Here is a 16,163-nt window from a genome sequence, read left to right as displayed (position 1 = left end):
ATATATTTATTTAGCCTTTCATGATCCTTGAAAGCTACATTAATTCGTCCATAGCCAGTTGAATTATGACTGTGGTGCTTTTATGGAATAATCTTTTAATTAGTCTCTTGTATTTTATCCTGATTATCTCTCTAGTCTCCATTATGAAATGTTACAATTTAATATTTTTATTATTTTGATTAGAAAATTATAATCCATATATTAATCGATGTTAGCCTTTTAATCATTAACGCTGGCGTGAGAATTACGTGGCAAATAAAAAATATATTATTAAAAACTATTAAAATATTATTAAAAAGAAAAAAAATCATATCATTTCAAATCCGGGTCTCAAAGTCCCCAAATTAGCAACTCTAAACTCCCTCTCCTCCACTATGTTAATGATTTTTTTTACCCTTTCCGCCACCATTCCTCCAATCTCCTCTGGTAGCTAAAGAGAACACTACAACGGCCCCATTTCTCTTCCCACATATAAATCATGTCCTAGCTCGCTAGTTGATAAGAACACAAGTGTATACACCGATCGCGCAATAATAATGTGTGTAAAGCAGAGTGTCGGTTCACATGGAAGAAAGTGAATGCTAGTAGTAACCCTAAACCAGAAAAATAGCCTAAGTGATCGAATTTTATGTTGCGTGAACAAAAGCAAGCCAAGATAAGAAAATATGGAAAATAATTTGAGAGAAGTCAAGGAAGAAAGCGATGTCCCCGCATAACATCCTTCTAAGGTTATAAAGTACAGGACAAAGGTTGTTTATGCATATAATCCTATTTGAATTGAGAGGTTTTTAGAATTATACTAAACCCCAATTTCTCAGATGCAGAGTAACTAAATAGGTGCACAGTTGATAAAGATATCCACACAATCGCATTAACACTCTATGAAACCTTACTGTGAATGAATGACGATCTCTTAAGTAAATAATCTCCCTCGTAGAGAGAGAGAGAGAGAGAGAGAGAGAGATTATCCCTAATCTGAATACAGAGTAGAGATGCAATTTCTCCTAGAATTCACTTCACATCATTACAAAGAGCATCGAGATTATCACTAACCCACTTTGAAGGATTGCGGGAGACGAAGTCTCCAAAGTACCGTAACCAGATGTGTATACTCACTATCTGTTTGAATTGCAGCATGTTTATGCTAGGTGGGAATTTCTTCTCGTCACGTAGTACACCAAACATGATAGCTAGGGCTTTCGCCTCGTTAGCGACCAAACATTTAAACACCCAATTAGATTCAAATAGAAATGATTGCAATTAAGAGAACAATTAAAGCATCAAAGATCTAAAAACCAATGTCAAAAGTATAAACCTTAGAGTTCAACTATGACCAAACATCTATAAATTAGCTCTCCATTAATAAAAGACAAGCATCCAAGATACAAATAATAAAAGGAAACATGAAAGCAATGAAAACCCCCTTCTCAATCGTGTCAATGAAGGATCGCCGGAGAAGCTCTAGGAAAGCTTCCACGCACGCCACCAAGATGAACTTGACGGCTATGATCTTCAATCCCCTTAAATGTTGATCCAAATTCCCTTGAAATCACCCATTAAGTCTGGGGATTGGTCTGTAATCTTCTTTAACTTCGCCTCCAAGAAATTCCCAAAAGAAAAGTGTTGAATGCCCTAAAAGTCTTCATAAGTTCTATTTATACTCGACTACTTACGAGCATAAGGATGTGGCCGTAAGGAAGTTGGGTAAGATGGTCGCGAGCTTTACGAGAACACTTACGGTTATAAGTCTTGTCCGTAAGGTCTTCTGTTTGTGTATGTTCCAACATATGGCCGTAAGCGATGGACCGTAAGATTCATTTGTTTAGCTTCTTGCGACAGCCCTTAAGGGCGTAAGCTTTAGTTATAAGCTTCTCTGGATGATCTTTATGGGCATCCTTATGAGTATAAGCCTTGCCCATAAGGTCCTTTGAATTGGCTCTGAATCCCTCCTACGGGCATAAGCATGGCTGCAAGATCCTCTGGAATTGACTTACAACTGTAAGATTGGTAGTAAGTTGACTGTAGGACACTCAGTTTACCTTGTCCTTTTTCAAATGATACCATGAAAGCTCCAAATCCATCATTTGAGGTCTGAAATGCTTCTTTTGGCTCTCTCTCATCTTGCAATTGCTGCCCTAAGCCTGAGAATGCGAAATACACTAGATTTAGCATCATATTCCACAATATGATTCTAATACATGCCGAATGAATGTATGAAATGATATACAATACTTGTATGTTATACACCCATCACTAGTCATGGCCAAGTGCACATTCCTCATCCTAAACATTGCTTGACTAATGCCCCTGTCAAGTGTCCAAGTAAAAGAGAAACTGTTTAGCATTGTGATTTGTCCTTTAATTTTAGATTTGATTTCATTTGACTAGCACTAAAAGAAAAAAGGAATTTGGCATGGTAATTTTGTCACAGAATGAAAACCACGCCAAATTTTTCACGGAAATTGGCACGGAAACAAAAATGTGACAATAATTGGCATAAAAACAAAAACCGTGACAAAGTTTGTCATGGTTTTTGTTTCCGTGCTAGTTTTTGTGACAAATTTGTCACGATATTTAGCACGATACTTACAAAAACAATATTTTTCAAGATTAAAACCGTGACAAAAACAATGACAAAATAAACCAACATAAAATGGCCTTTTAGTAATTTGCAAAAAACTAAAACAAATTTATAACAAAATATAAAATTAATATAGAATGAAGAGATGAGTACAACCCTCCACCATATAGATAATCTCAAATGATTGACAATATGATTATATTTTTATTAAAACTTAATAAATTATTTTTTTTAAATAATTATAATTTTTATTTGGCACGGAATTTGGCACGACACACCCAAAGACGTACCAAATACTGTGACAAATAAGATTATTTGTCATGGGTTTTGGCACGGTTTTGGATATACTTTGTCAAATTCATTGCTACATTTTTTTTGTTTTTTCATAAAAAATTAAATTTGTTGTGTACATGCAAAAATATTATAATTAACTCAATAAAAAATAAATAAAAATAAAAATACAAAAATAACATGGATTGAAGATATAAAATCTGAATTTTAATGTATATTTCAAAGAATAATTAGAAAAAAAATTATTTGCCACGGAATTTGGCACGGCTTGCCCAAAGCCGTGCCAAAACCCATGCCAAATAGATTATTTGGCATGATTTTTGGCACAGTTTTGGATATACTTTGGCAAATTTATTGCTACATTTTTTTTAAAAATTATATATGTTGTGTACGTGCACAAATATTATGATTCAGCCAATAGCAACTAAAATATAAATAACAAAATATAAAATTAACATAGATTGAACATATGTATTCATGCATATGAAACATTTCAATCTACTTAAAGTCAACCTTATACAAAAAAAACTTGTAAATATCTTATTAAGTAAACATTAAAACTAATAACTACTTAGACTCGCTCGTCTTATATATATTACAACCGTCCACCATGCAACGAATCTCAAATTATTAAGAATATAATTCCAATTATGATCAATTTTTTAAAAAATAATTAGAAACTTTTTTATTTGGCACGGACTTTGGCACGGTTAAGGGAAACATGTGCCAAAAACCATGACAAATAAGATTATTTGTCATGGTTTTTGACACGGTTTTGGATATACATTGTCAAATTCATTGCTACAATTTTTATTTTTTAATAAAAAAATTATATTTGTCATGTGCATACACAAATATTATGATTAACTCAATAACAACTAAATATAGATAACAAAATATAAAATTAACATAGACTAAAGGTATAAAATCCCAATAGCAAAAAAAAAACTAGTGAATATTTTATTAAGTAAAACATTAAAACTAATAACTATTTACACCCACTCGTCTTATCTATTTTACAACCGTCCACCATGCAAAGAATATCAAATTATTGATAATATAATTTCAATTAAAATCAATTTTTTTATAAAAATAACTAGAAACTTATTTCTTTGGCACGGAATTTGGCACAGTTTTGAGAAAAATGTGCCAAATACCGTGCCAAAGAAAAATATTTGGCACGGTATTTGGTACGGCCTGACTGAAGCCATGCCAACAACCATGACAAATAAGATTATTTGTCACGGTTGTTGGCACGGTTTTTGGTATAGGTTGTCAAATTCATTGTAACATTTTTTATTTTTTTCATGAAATATTATATTTGTCGTATACATGTACAAATATTATGATTAAATCAATACCGACTAAATATAAATAACAAAATATAAAATTAACATGGATGCATATGAAACATCTCAATCTAGTTAGAGTGAACATAGTGCAAAAAAACTAGTGAATATTTTAGTAAGTAAAATATTTAAAACTAATAACTATTTACACCCACTCGTCTTATCTATATTATAACCGTGCACCATACAAAGAATCTCAAATTATTGATAATATAATTCCAATTGTAATCAAATTTTTATAAAATAATTAGAAACTTATTTTTTTGGCACGGAATTTGGCACGGTTTTGAGAAAACCATGACAAATACCGTGGCAAAAAAATATTTAGCATGGTATTTGGCATGGCCTACCCGAAGCCGTGCCAACAACCATGACAAATAATTTTATTTGTCACGGTTATTGGCATAGTTTTGGATATAGGTTGTCAAATTCATTGCTACATTTTTTATTTTTTTTTATAAAAAATTATATTTGTCGTATACGTTCACCAATATTATGATTAACTCAATACTGACTAAATATAGATAACAAAATATAAAATTAACACGGATGCATATGAAACATCTCAATCTAGTTAAAGTGAACATAATGCAAAAAAACTAGTGAATATTTTATTAAGTAAAACATTAAAAACTAATAACCATTTACACCCACTCGTCTTATCTATATTACAACCATCCACCATGCAAAGAATCTAAAATTATTGACAATATAATTCCAATTATAATCAATTTTTATAAAATAATTAGAAACTTATTTTTTTTGGCACGGAATTTAGCACGGTTTTGAAAATACCATGGCAAATACTGTGCAAAAGAAAATATTTAGCACAGTATTTGGCACGGCTTGCCTGAAGCCTTACCAACAACCGTGACAAATAATCTTATTTGTCATGGTTATTGGCATGGTTTTGGATATACTTTGTTAAATTCATTGCTACATTTTTTATTTTTTTAATAAAAAATTATATTTGTTGTGTACATGCACAAATATTATGATTAACTCAATAGAAAATAAATATAAATAACAAAATATAAATTAACATGGATGCATATGAAACATATCAATCTAGTTAAAGTGAACATAATGCCAAAAAAAAACTACTGAATATTTTATTAAGTAAAACATTTAAAACTAATAACTATTTATACCCACTCGTCTTATCTATATTGCAACCGTCCACCATGCAAAGAATCTCAAATTATTAATAATATAATTCCAATTATAATCAATTTTTTTAAAATAATTAGAAACTTATTTCTTTGGCACAGAATTTGACACGGTTTTGAGAAAAATGTGCTAAATACCGTGCCAAAGAAAAATATTTGGCATGGTATTCGGCACGACCTGGTCGAAGCCGTGCAAACAACCGTGACAAATAATCTTATTTGTCACAGTTATTGGCATGGTTTGGATTTAGGTTGTCAAATTCATTCCTACATTTTTATTTTATTTTTTTCATAATAAATTATATTTGTTGTGTTCATGCACAAATATTATGATTAACTCAATAGCAAATAAATATAAAATTAATATGGATTGAAAGGTATAAAATCCCAATTTTAATCTATATGTCAAAGAATAATTAGAAAAAAAATTTATTTGGCACGGAATTTGGCACGGCCTGTCCGAAGCCATGTCAAAAACCTTAACAAATAAGAATATTTGTCACGGTTATTAGCACAGTTTTGGATATACTTTGTCAAATTCATTGCTACATTTTTGTTCATAAAAAAATTATATTTGTTGTGTACATGTACAAATATTATGATTAACTCAATAGCAAATAAATATAAATTACAAAATATTTATTAATAAAAAGGTTGAAATTATTGCTATATATATATATATATATCTATATATCTTTATAATATATTAATTATGGTAAAATATTTATTATTGTTATAATATATCTTAACTTTAGTGAAATATTTGGCTTAATTAAATTTTTTAATGAGTTAAATATATAACAAGAAATTCATGGAAAGTGTATAAAATTAATTAAGATGATGATGTTCCTTCGTTTGTTTTTGATTTAGGTATAAGAGAAAAATATATAATTAGAAAATTACCTCATGACTTTTAGTTAATTGTTATAATCTATGTTGACTTAGTTTACATAAGGTTGTTTGATGAATGAAAATTGTTAGTGCAACCACACTATTTATTGGCATGATTTGACACCTAGACCAAGTGACGTGGCAACCAAGGTGACAAAGCATAATTGATGATGTGGCAAGCATGGTGACATGGCAAGATGACTTGGAGTGCAAGGCAAACATCTTGAAGATCTTGGTGGAGCTATTTTTAGTATGTCTACAACATGGGGCCAAATATCTTGAAGATCATGGTGAAGCTATCTTAAAGATCTTGGTGGAATTATTCTTGGAAACTTGAAGAGAAGATCATATCAAGACCATATTTAGGTGATTTGATTGAAGACTAAATATGGTGGAGCTTAATTAAAGAAAGATCTATTCATGGTGTGAATGATTAATTGAAGATTTGATCCTTGATGAAGATTGATTGAAGTCTATTATAGGCAAGATTTGAGGACCAAACTTGGGTGAATTGAAGATCAAGTTTGGAGAATCTTTGAAGACCAAACTTGGAAGATTGAAGACTAAGTTTGGCAAGTTTCATGAAGACGCACAAGGATGTGCGCCCCTTGCGAGGGGACTGCGTGATGAGGAACTGAGGAGGTAGGCTAGTTGCCGGTAGTCGGGATCAGGAGATTTGGCTGCATCGACTCGGACTAAGCATGACCGGGAGATTGATGGGTCTTGAGGTCGTCCGCAACATAACCAGAACTCAGTCAAGTCAGGAGTCAGGGCCATGTTGCAACATATGTTACAGCAGGAGTTGCAACAGCTAATTTTGGCAGGTTTTTAAATTAGTAGCCGCGGAGATTCTAAAAGAGTATGTGCTATATTTGGGACGTTGAGGCGTCTATATAAGCTACCTTGCTCATAGATTGTAGGTGTAACTCTTGAGTGACTGTTTGAGGAGAGTGTGTGAGCACCAGACAATCTAGAGAGGGTAGTGATCTTTATTGTTGAGAGTGTGAGTGACAAGTGTTTGTACTCATCTATTTTTACCTCTTTTAGTGGATTGTTTATCTCCGGGCTTGGCCCCCCAGACGTAGGCGAGTGGACGCCGAACTGGGTTACCAACGTTGTGTGTCTCCTTGTGTTTGTTTGTGTGCTTTTTTTTTATTGGTTTGTGTGAGACTTCTATGAGTGCTTAAGTGTTACTTAATACCCACAAACCACACCGGAGGAACTAACAAAAATGATATTATATATATATATGTATGAATAATTAATCTTCTTGAAGATGCACTAATATATATTATTGTTAATTAATATATTTTTAATATTTAACGCATTTTTTATATATAATGATAATTTTTACAAATTGTGTTTTTTTAAACAAAAATTATATTAAAATTTTTATTTATTAATTTTTATCAATATTCTTAATGTTTTGCACATTTTTTTAACCTATTTGCATGTTTTAATTAAAAAAACATTATCTCTAGTAAAACTATTTTATTAAGATTATATAATATATAACTGATGTATTAGACATGAGTTAATAAATTTTCTTTCCCGTTCATTTCTATCACTCGGTCTTCTTCTCTTTCTTCTCCTTCTTCTCCTTCTTTATCGTTCTTCTCCTTTTTTGCGATCTCTTCTTTGTCTTCCGCTTGAGCTTTATGCCTCCGATCACTTCTCCTTCTCCCAATCGTTTCATCTTTCTTCATCGTTTTTGGAACCCTAATTTTGAGGTATTTTCTTTTTTGTTTAATTCGGTGTTGGTTTTGTTTGATTTGAGTTCAGTTCGGTGTTTGTTTCGTTTGATTTGAGCTCGTGATGGTTCAATTGGGAGTTTCTTTGATGACATTGGTTGTTGTTTACTTGTATTTTTGAGGATAGGACATCGAAGAAGAGTGAGTCCGGGAGTAAGGCTGATGTCCACTCGGCGTCGAGGACCAGAGATCTCCTCATTTAGTATGTTATTTCATTCTATATTTTCATGTTCCTTGCTTATGTTGCATTTAGCAGCTTGTTCAGCTTGTTCTGGCGTTCTAATTTACACAAACCAGAGAGTCGAACTAGAGGCTAAATCTTCAAAATCTATTAATTTAATAAAAATTAAACCATTGGATTATGACACTAAGCTTTATTTATTATAGATAGTGGTAGCAAGAGAGGCTCCAAACATGGGCCTAGCTATATTATATGCAAAACCCAAAACTGAATCTCTACTACAGAGAAAAGGTTGCAAGATAAGCATTACAAGCTGAAGCAATGGATGTAAACTGTATGCCTTTAGTAATAATAGAAATAAACCTATTAACTGCTTCTTCTCATTGTCACGAGTGTGAATAAAAGTTCTCTGAGTCATCCAAAAATTAGGAATTTGTTAGATTGTTTTTTTCTCATCAGTTTTTGTATGGTATTCAAGCTCAAGTTTGCTCAGTTTTTCTCTTCCTGGTAAATATTAATATGTATACACACACACAGACATCTATATTAACTTTAGTCTTATGATGGGTATCAAATATATGTGATCTAATTCTGTTCACTAGGAAGGAACAAATAGAAATTATTTAGATTAAGATATCGTTAAATATTGACATCCTTGATTTAAGTTTATGACTGACTTATTATTTTCAAGAACCTCTTGATGAACTAACATACTTGATGATTAAGCATGATTATATGTTAATGATTCGGCATGCTTATATGTTAATGAGGACTAAAACAAAAACATCTTATTTTTTATTCTTCTTTCTTGAAAAAAGGAATGATACTACAAATCATGACATGAAGCAAGCTATAGTATACTAGCATGATCATATTTAATAAGTTGACATTGTTAATGATTGGCCTCCAACATAGTAAGTGATAGCATTTTTCGTTGTTATATGTGGTAGAATTCTTGCCTATTCCCATGTTCTCCTTTAATTTGATGTGCTTTAACTTCATTTGATTATGCTAGTGAAATATTTTATTCCACTGAAACTCATGTGATACCATTGTTTTGATAGACATAGATTTGATTAAAATAAATATAAATCCTCATATATGTAATATAATCAACAATGAATTATCAGATATGTGGCTGACAAATGAATTATCAAAATGTTGGGTTGAACTTTAGTGAGGATGGCTATGAGTTCCCAAATGTTGAAGTTCATCTGGACAACATCCAAGAACAATATGAGCCGCTCAAAATGTTGCAACTAATCAAAATATGCCAAGTGAGTCATTTATTGGCACTTCTAGAAGGACCCAGGATATGAATACTGAGTTATCTACACAAAGGAAGAAGGCTAAGACCAAAAAAGATAATGCTAGTATTGATGAGGCTTTCATCAACAATAAGTAGCAAATGAGTAAGATTTGTGAGAGCACAACAACTAAATTTGGTAGAATGGCTAGTGGCTTGGAGGCTCTAGCTAATAATGCTGCAAGGAGCTAAAGATGCAAAGAAAATGAATGAAATGAAGGCTCAACTATGTATAACTATATCTTCGACTGATGGCTTGACTACTTAAGAGGTTGTTAGGGTTGGATCCATCATCTCTCTTGATAGTGGAAAAAAGCATTCAGGATGAGTTCAAGGCTATTTAAATCTGTTGCCTTCTTGCAGAAACAATTTAGAGATGTATTGAACCTGACTGAACATTTAAACTTGTTATAAATGTGGTTTGTTATGAACAACTTAAACTTGTTATAAGTGTGATTAAACATTTTGAACATCTTAAACTGGGTATTCTAATTTTACATGTTTCTCTTTTATATGGATATTTTGATTGCATTTGATTTCTATACATCTTAAACTAGGTATTCTAATTTTACATCTGAAATTAGATTGTTTATTATAATGGTTTTGTATGCAATATAACTAAGTTTCCGATTTAAAAAAAATACTATTCATGCCAAATAGTTGGGTAGAAATTGGGACTAAATGCTAATCCTGGGGTTGTTGTTGCTAAACCCAGAGCTGGGGTTAACACCACTCTAAATAGAATAAACCACTTATTATAGAGTTTTTTCACTTACTAAACCAGCTATCCATGTCTTATATTAAGTTTTCACTTAATATAATATGTTCTACTTTTTTTTTTAAGTAAACCACTTATAATAAAGTTTTTTCACTTACTAAACTAGCTATCCACATATTATATTAAGTTTTCACTTAATGTAACATGTTTCTACTTTTTTTTTATATAGTAAACCACTTATTATAGAATTTTTTTCACTTACAAAACTAGCTATTCACGTAATATATTAAGTTTTCACTTAATATACCATGTTTATACTTATTTTTTAAAAACTTTTTTTATGGTGCTAACCCTGGTATCGGAGTTAGTAACCATAATGCCGGAGTTACTAGTTAGTAAACCACTTATTATAGAGATTTTTCACTTACTAAAGCAGCTATCCATGTATGATATTATGTTTTCATTTAATATAACATATTTCTACTTATTTTATATATATTTTTTTTAAAGTAAACCACTTCCAAAACCTCCAGACAAGCAAAGCATAAATGATTAATCTAAATTTTTGTATGCTAATGAGTTTGCTAATGTATATACAAGGTTAATTTATTATTATTTTGATATTAAAAATTGATTGACAAGTTGTTGATATGTATGATAGCACAAAGGCATTTATTTCATTATGACAAAAGATTCTCAAGAATATCTTCCTATACCAAATACATAAATATTATAAAAATAATTAATATTTTTTAAAACAATTTTATTATTATTTTAATAATAATATTTATTATTTTAATGTCCAAAACATATTATTATTTATTTAAAAATGATTTATTTAAATGTTTAATATTAAATACATTTTATACATTTAAAAACATATTACTATTAAAAAACGATGAACAAGTTGTGGATAAGTAAAATAACAGAAAGGCATTTTATCATTATGACAATAGATTCTTAAAAATATCTTCCAATACCAAACATATAAATATTATTTTCCCATCAATTTAATGAAACATTCCAATGCATACCAAACAAAAGAATGTTATTTTTTCAGAAATTACTTCCCCATCAATTACTTTCCCATCAATCAAATTCCATCAAAACATGTGTCTTTGTAGGATTTCTATCTAGGTCTTAGATTTCCATATCTAAAACTATTTGAGAAGGAACTTTTTCAATTTTCAACTAGGAAAGGATATGAGTTCAACGATACTAAGAATGATGCAGTTAGGGTGATGGCTTAGTACTTTGGAAAAGACTGCAGTTGACTAATTTTGTGCTCATGGTGCTCTAGTAAGAAGATGTTAGTTGTCAAACACTATGTGCTAGAGCATTCTTGTCTTTAGGGGCCATTAGGAATAGAAGCGTGACAACCTATGCCACTATCATGTTTGGTGAGGTAATAAGTTTTGTCCCTTTTATTAGGCCCAAGCACTTAAAGGCAATGGTCAGAAAGGAATTGGGAGTATTTATCACTAACAAGGTCTGGAGAAATACTAAGAGTTTGGTTTTGAGAAAGACTGAAGAGCAATTCAAGGAAGCCTTTATGACGTTGAATAATTATGTTATGGAGTTGAAATCATCAAATCATGGAAGTAGTGTCTTCGTTGTCTTTGAAAGAGAAAAATTAGATGAGCCACCAATGATTAAGAAGATGTGCATATGTCTGGCAGCAATCAGAGAAGGGTTTATTAGTGGTTGCAGGAAACTCGTTGGCACGATGAATGTTTTCTAAATTAAGGGAGTGGTTAAGGGAAGATTCTGGTGGTTGTAGGGAGGGATGACAATAATCATGTGCTCCTTATAGCTTGGGCAATTGTGGAGAAGAAAACAAATGAAACTTGGTCATGGTATATTGAGCAACTAAGTACTGATTTTCCCATTGGGGATGGGCCAGGATGGTCTCTAGCCAATGACATGCAATAGGTGTGTAGAAAATTGATCTAAAAATTTTTCCCTTCGAGTAAAATTGCCTTCTAATTGTATCAACGTCTTCATTATAGGGCTTAATCTATGCTTTGAATGACTTTTTACCATTAATTGAGTATAAGATGTGTGCAAGACACATCTACACAAGATAGGGAAAAATTCATCAAGGAAAGGATCTGCAGATTCATTTTTGGAATGTTGCTAAGTCTACAAGTCAACATGAAATGAAGAAACAACTAGATAAAATGAAAAACTTGAAGGGATGGGTTAAAACTGTGGAGGAATTATTAGAGAGGTGGCCAATTTCAGGTTGGTGACAAGTCTTCTTTACCGATTTAATTAAGTGTAATGTCATTGATAATAACATGTATAGAACATTTAATTTAATAATCTTAGAATCTAAAAGCAAGCCAATTATCACAATGCTTGAAGATATTAGGCAATATGTAATGACTAAGATTGATGTGAAAAGACAACCTACATTGAAGTGAAAAAAATGCTTGTGGACCTAAATTGTTGCTAGAATTGAATAGGAAAGGAAGAAAAGTTCGAAGTGACATGTAGAATAGAATGGTGGTACAAGCCATGAGGTCTTTCCAAATGACTTAGTGCAGTATCTTAGGAACGGGTATGTGGTTATGCTAGCATGCCAAAGTTGAACTTGTGGGAAATGGAATAAAAATGGAGTAACTACACCATAAAGGGTTTTTGGTGGCATTTCCTTTGCGGCATTTTTTAAAAATGCCACTAACATTAGGGTTTTAACACCGTTTTTGCCGAGACACTAGTAGATTTAAACATTAGCGGTGTTGTTTTTAAAAAATGGCGCTTCATTATTGCTCTTCACAGCATTTTTTAGAAACCCCACCATATTTTTAAATTAAAATTCAAAAAATTACAATTTAGTGGCATTTTTAGATAAAACACCACCAATTTTTTTTACCTTTTGCGGCGTTTGTTAAGAAAAAATGCCGCTAAATTATATATTTTTTAATTTATAATTTATAAAATTAAAATTTTGGGTCATGTTTCAAGGAAACGAGCCAAATTATAGATTTTTTAATTTAAAAATTTATAAAACAAAAAATTTAGCGCCGTTTATTCAAATAAAAGACGCAAAATTATAATTATTTTAGCGCCGTTTATAAAAAAATTTAGCGCCATTTATAAATTTTAAAATTTAGCGGTGTTTTTTTTCAAATAAACGCCTCTAAATTATAGATTTTTTTACTTTAAACTTTATAAATTAAAATTTAGTGGTGTTTTTAGCGAAAAACACTGCACTTTTGAAAATTCAAAATTAGCGTCATGTTTTTTTAAAAAAAATTAATTTGCCGCTTTTTATTTGAAATTTTTAAATTTTGCAAATTTTGCGGCGTTTTTAGGAAAAATGCCGCTAAATGCTTAGATTTTTTATTTTCTTTAAATATTCTCTTCAATTGAAATTAGGTGATGAAAAGTTAAAAAAGGAAGAGACAAGAAGAAAAGGAAGGGAAGAGAAGAAGAAGAAAAAGAAGAGAAAGTAAGATGATGATGGCAATGATGAAGCTAGAAGAAGAAGAAGAAGAAACTAGAAGAAGAAGCAGCAGCTACAAGAAGAGAAGAGAGAAGAAATTAGAAAAACAAAGAAGAAAATAATTAAAAATAAAAAATCTAAAAAGAGAGAACAAGAAAAAGAGAAAATTAATAACAATAAAATTAGAGGAGCTAATTTATTTTTTTATAAGAAATCCAAATAAATTAGAGATATTTTTTTAAAAGATTAATATTAAAAAAAAGGCTACTAAAGGTCATAAAAAACGCCGCTAAAAATCATAAAAAACGTCACTAAAATAGCGGCGTTTGCAAATAAACACTGCTGAATTTAGGGATGGCAACGGTAGGGTTTGGGAAGGGTATGTTAAAACCATTACCCGTACCCGTAACCCCTATCCTATATCCATACCCTTCAGAGTAAAAAAAATCATACTCTTGCCCTTACCCACAGGGTACGGGTATACTCGCGAATACCCGTTGTTCAAATTACCAAATTTATTAATAATAATAATAATAATAATAATAATAATAATAATAATAATAATCTATTACAATACAATGTTTAAACACATGTCCATAAATTCAAAATTACAAATTGATACATATTTGTTTATCTTAAATCATATAATCACATAAAAATTATATGTAACAAATTGATTTATATAAAAAAACAAGTTGATTGATTTTCATTGGCATTTATTTAGAACTCAACAGAAACTCTACTTTATTGCTTAAGTTTAACTATCTTGGTTTTTGTTTTAAATTTTTTTCATATATCTACTATTTATATTTTATATTGTTTCAAATTTTATAAATGTCTCGTGAGATTTTAAATTGAAGTGCAATTATAAATTAAGTAATTCTCATAAGTTTGTAAATTAATTGATTAATTTATATATCCAATTGATTTCTTAATAGCATCTTATTTTTCAGGATGTTATAATTTATAGAATAAATTATTATGACATTACTTTTTATATTTGTTTTATAATATTTAATTTTTTTAATTTAATTATGATTCTTAATATATATCCAAAATTCAATTTTGATAATATTATGCTCTATCAGATATAAATATAAAAACTAAATTAAATTCAAATAATATATCAAGAGAAAATTTAAAGTATTATTTTTAAATTAGTCACCATGAAAATAGATTTTGGGTAAAATACTAAATTGTGGGTAAATGTTTAGCTTAATAAAAACTTATATATATATGAGGGTAAGGATACAGGTATGGGTTTTACTCATACCCGCTTCAACGGGTACGGGTATGGGTAAGAGTACATGTAGGGTAGGGGCATACCCTTACCCGACCCATACCCTCTCAAAAAATAACTGGTAATATCCGTACCTGTACCCGTACCCGATCAAGAGGGTCTCTTTGATCGGGTACAGGTACAGGTATACTCGTCGGGTAGAGTACAAATTGCCATATCTAGCTGAATTTGCGGTGTTTTTAAAAAACCCTGCGAATGGCTGGAGCATTACCGACACGATCTTCACCGGTGTTTATACTGGCGTTTTTTCAAAACGCCATTTCCATATTTAGCGGCGTTTTAAAGACCAAAATAAATGCCAAGAAAAGGATATAGGAGACGAATGGTTTAAAAGATAGATATATTAAAAAGATACATAGTTCTCTTGTTAATCTAGTAACACGCACAAAATTTTGGCCAATAAGTGATGGAGGGACACTACATCCACCTATAGTAAAGATTATGCAAGGGAGACCTGTCAAGAAAGGATGTGGGAGCCATTGGAATGGAAAAATGGCAACAAAACAAAGATTTCGAAGCACAATAGAGTATTCAAGTGTACAATTTGCCATGAAGAAGGTCACAACAGTTTAAGGTGTCCAAAAAGAGATAACATTGTAAGTTCTTTCTTGTTGATGTTATGAATACTCTTTCCTCCAAAGTTAATTTGTTGCTCACATAATGTAATGAAAGCTATTATGCTTCTCTAGGTCCCAAGCGATAACCACTAAGATGAGGCAACTCTAATACTAAATACTTGCAATATTGGTTAGAAGAATGATCTAAAATGCATAAATAAATAGAATTTTTGGATAAGGAATAAAAAAATAACCCACGGATAAATCCAAGCAACATATTCGAAAATCCTAGAGATCTTTTTGTCAGTGTTTGCCCCTAATTGGGTCGGCCAATCAAATTAATTATGGAAACATAAGTTTAATTAGTCGATTTATTAGTGAACAAGGAAAAATATTATCTAAACGTGTCAATAGATTGACTTTGAAACAACAATGATTAATTACTATTGCTATAAAACAAGCTCACATTTCATCTTTGTTGCCTTTTTTCAATAATGAGAAACAATTTAAGAGAGTCGAGTCAATCCCTTAAACTACTGGTCCTATATCTAATTTGAACTCCCTAAGTCATCCTTTTTTTGATTTCATAATATAGTCCATCTTTCCTCACATTATTGA

Source organism: Dioscorea cayenensis, chromosome 16 (genome assembly GCF_009730915.1).
Source record: "Dioscorea cayenensis subsp. rotundata cultivar TDr96_F1 chromosome 16, TDr96_F1_v2_PseudoChromosome.rev07_lg8_w22 25.fasta, whole genome shotgun sequence".
Classification (NCBI taxonomy): domain Eukaryota; kingdom Viridiplantae; phylum Streptophyta; class Magnoliopsida; order Dioscoreales; family Dioscoreaceae; genus Dioscorea; species Dioscorea cayenensis.
This window is presented reverse-complemented; position numbering follows the sequence as displayed.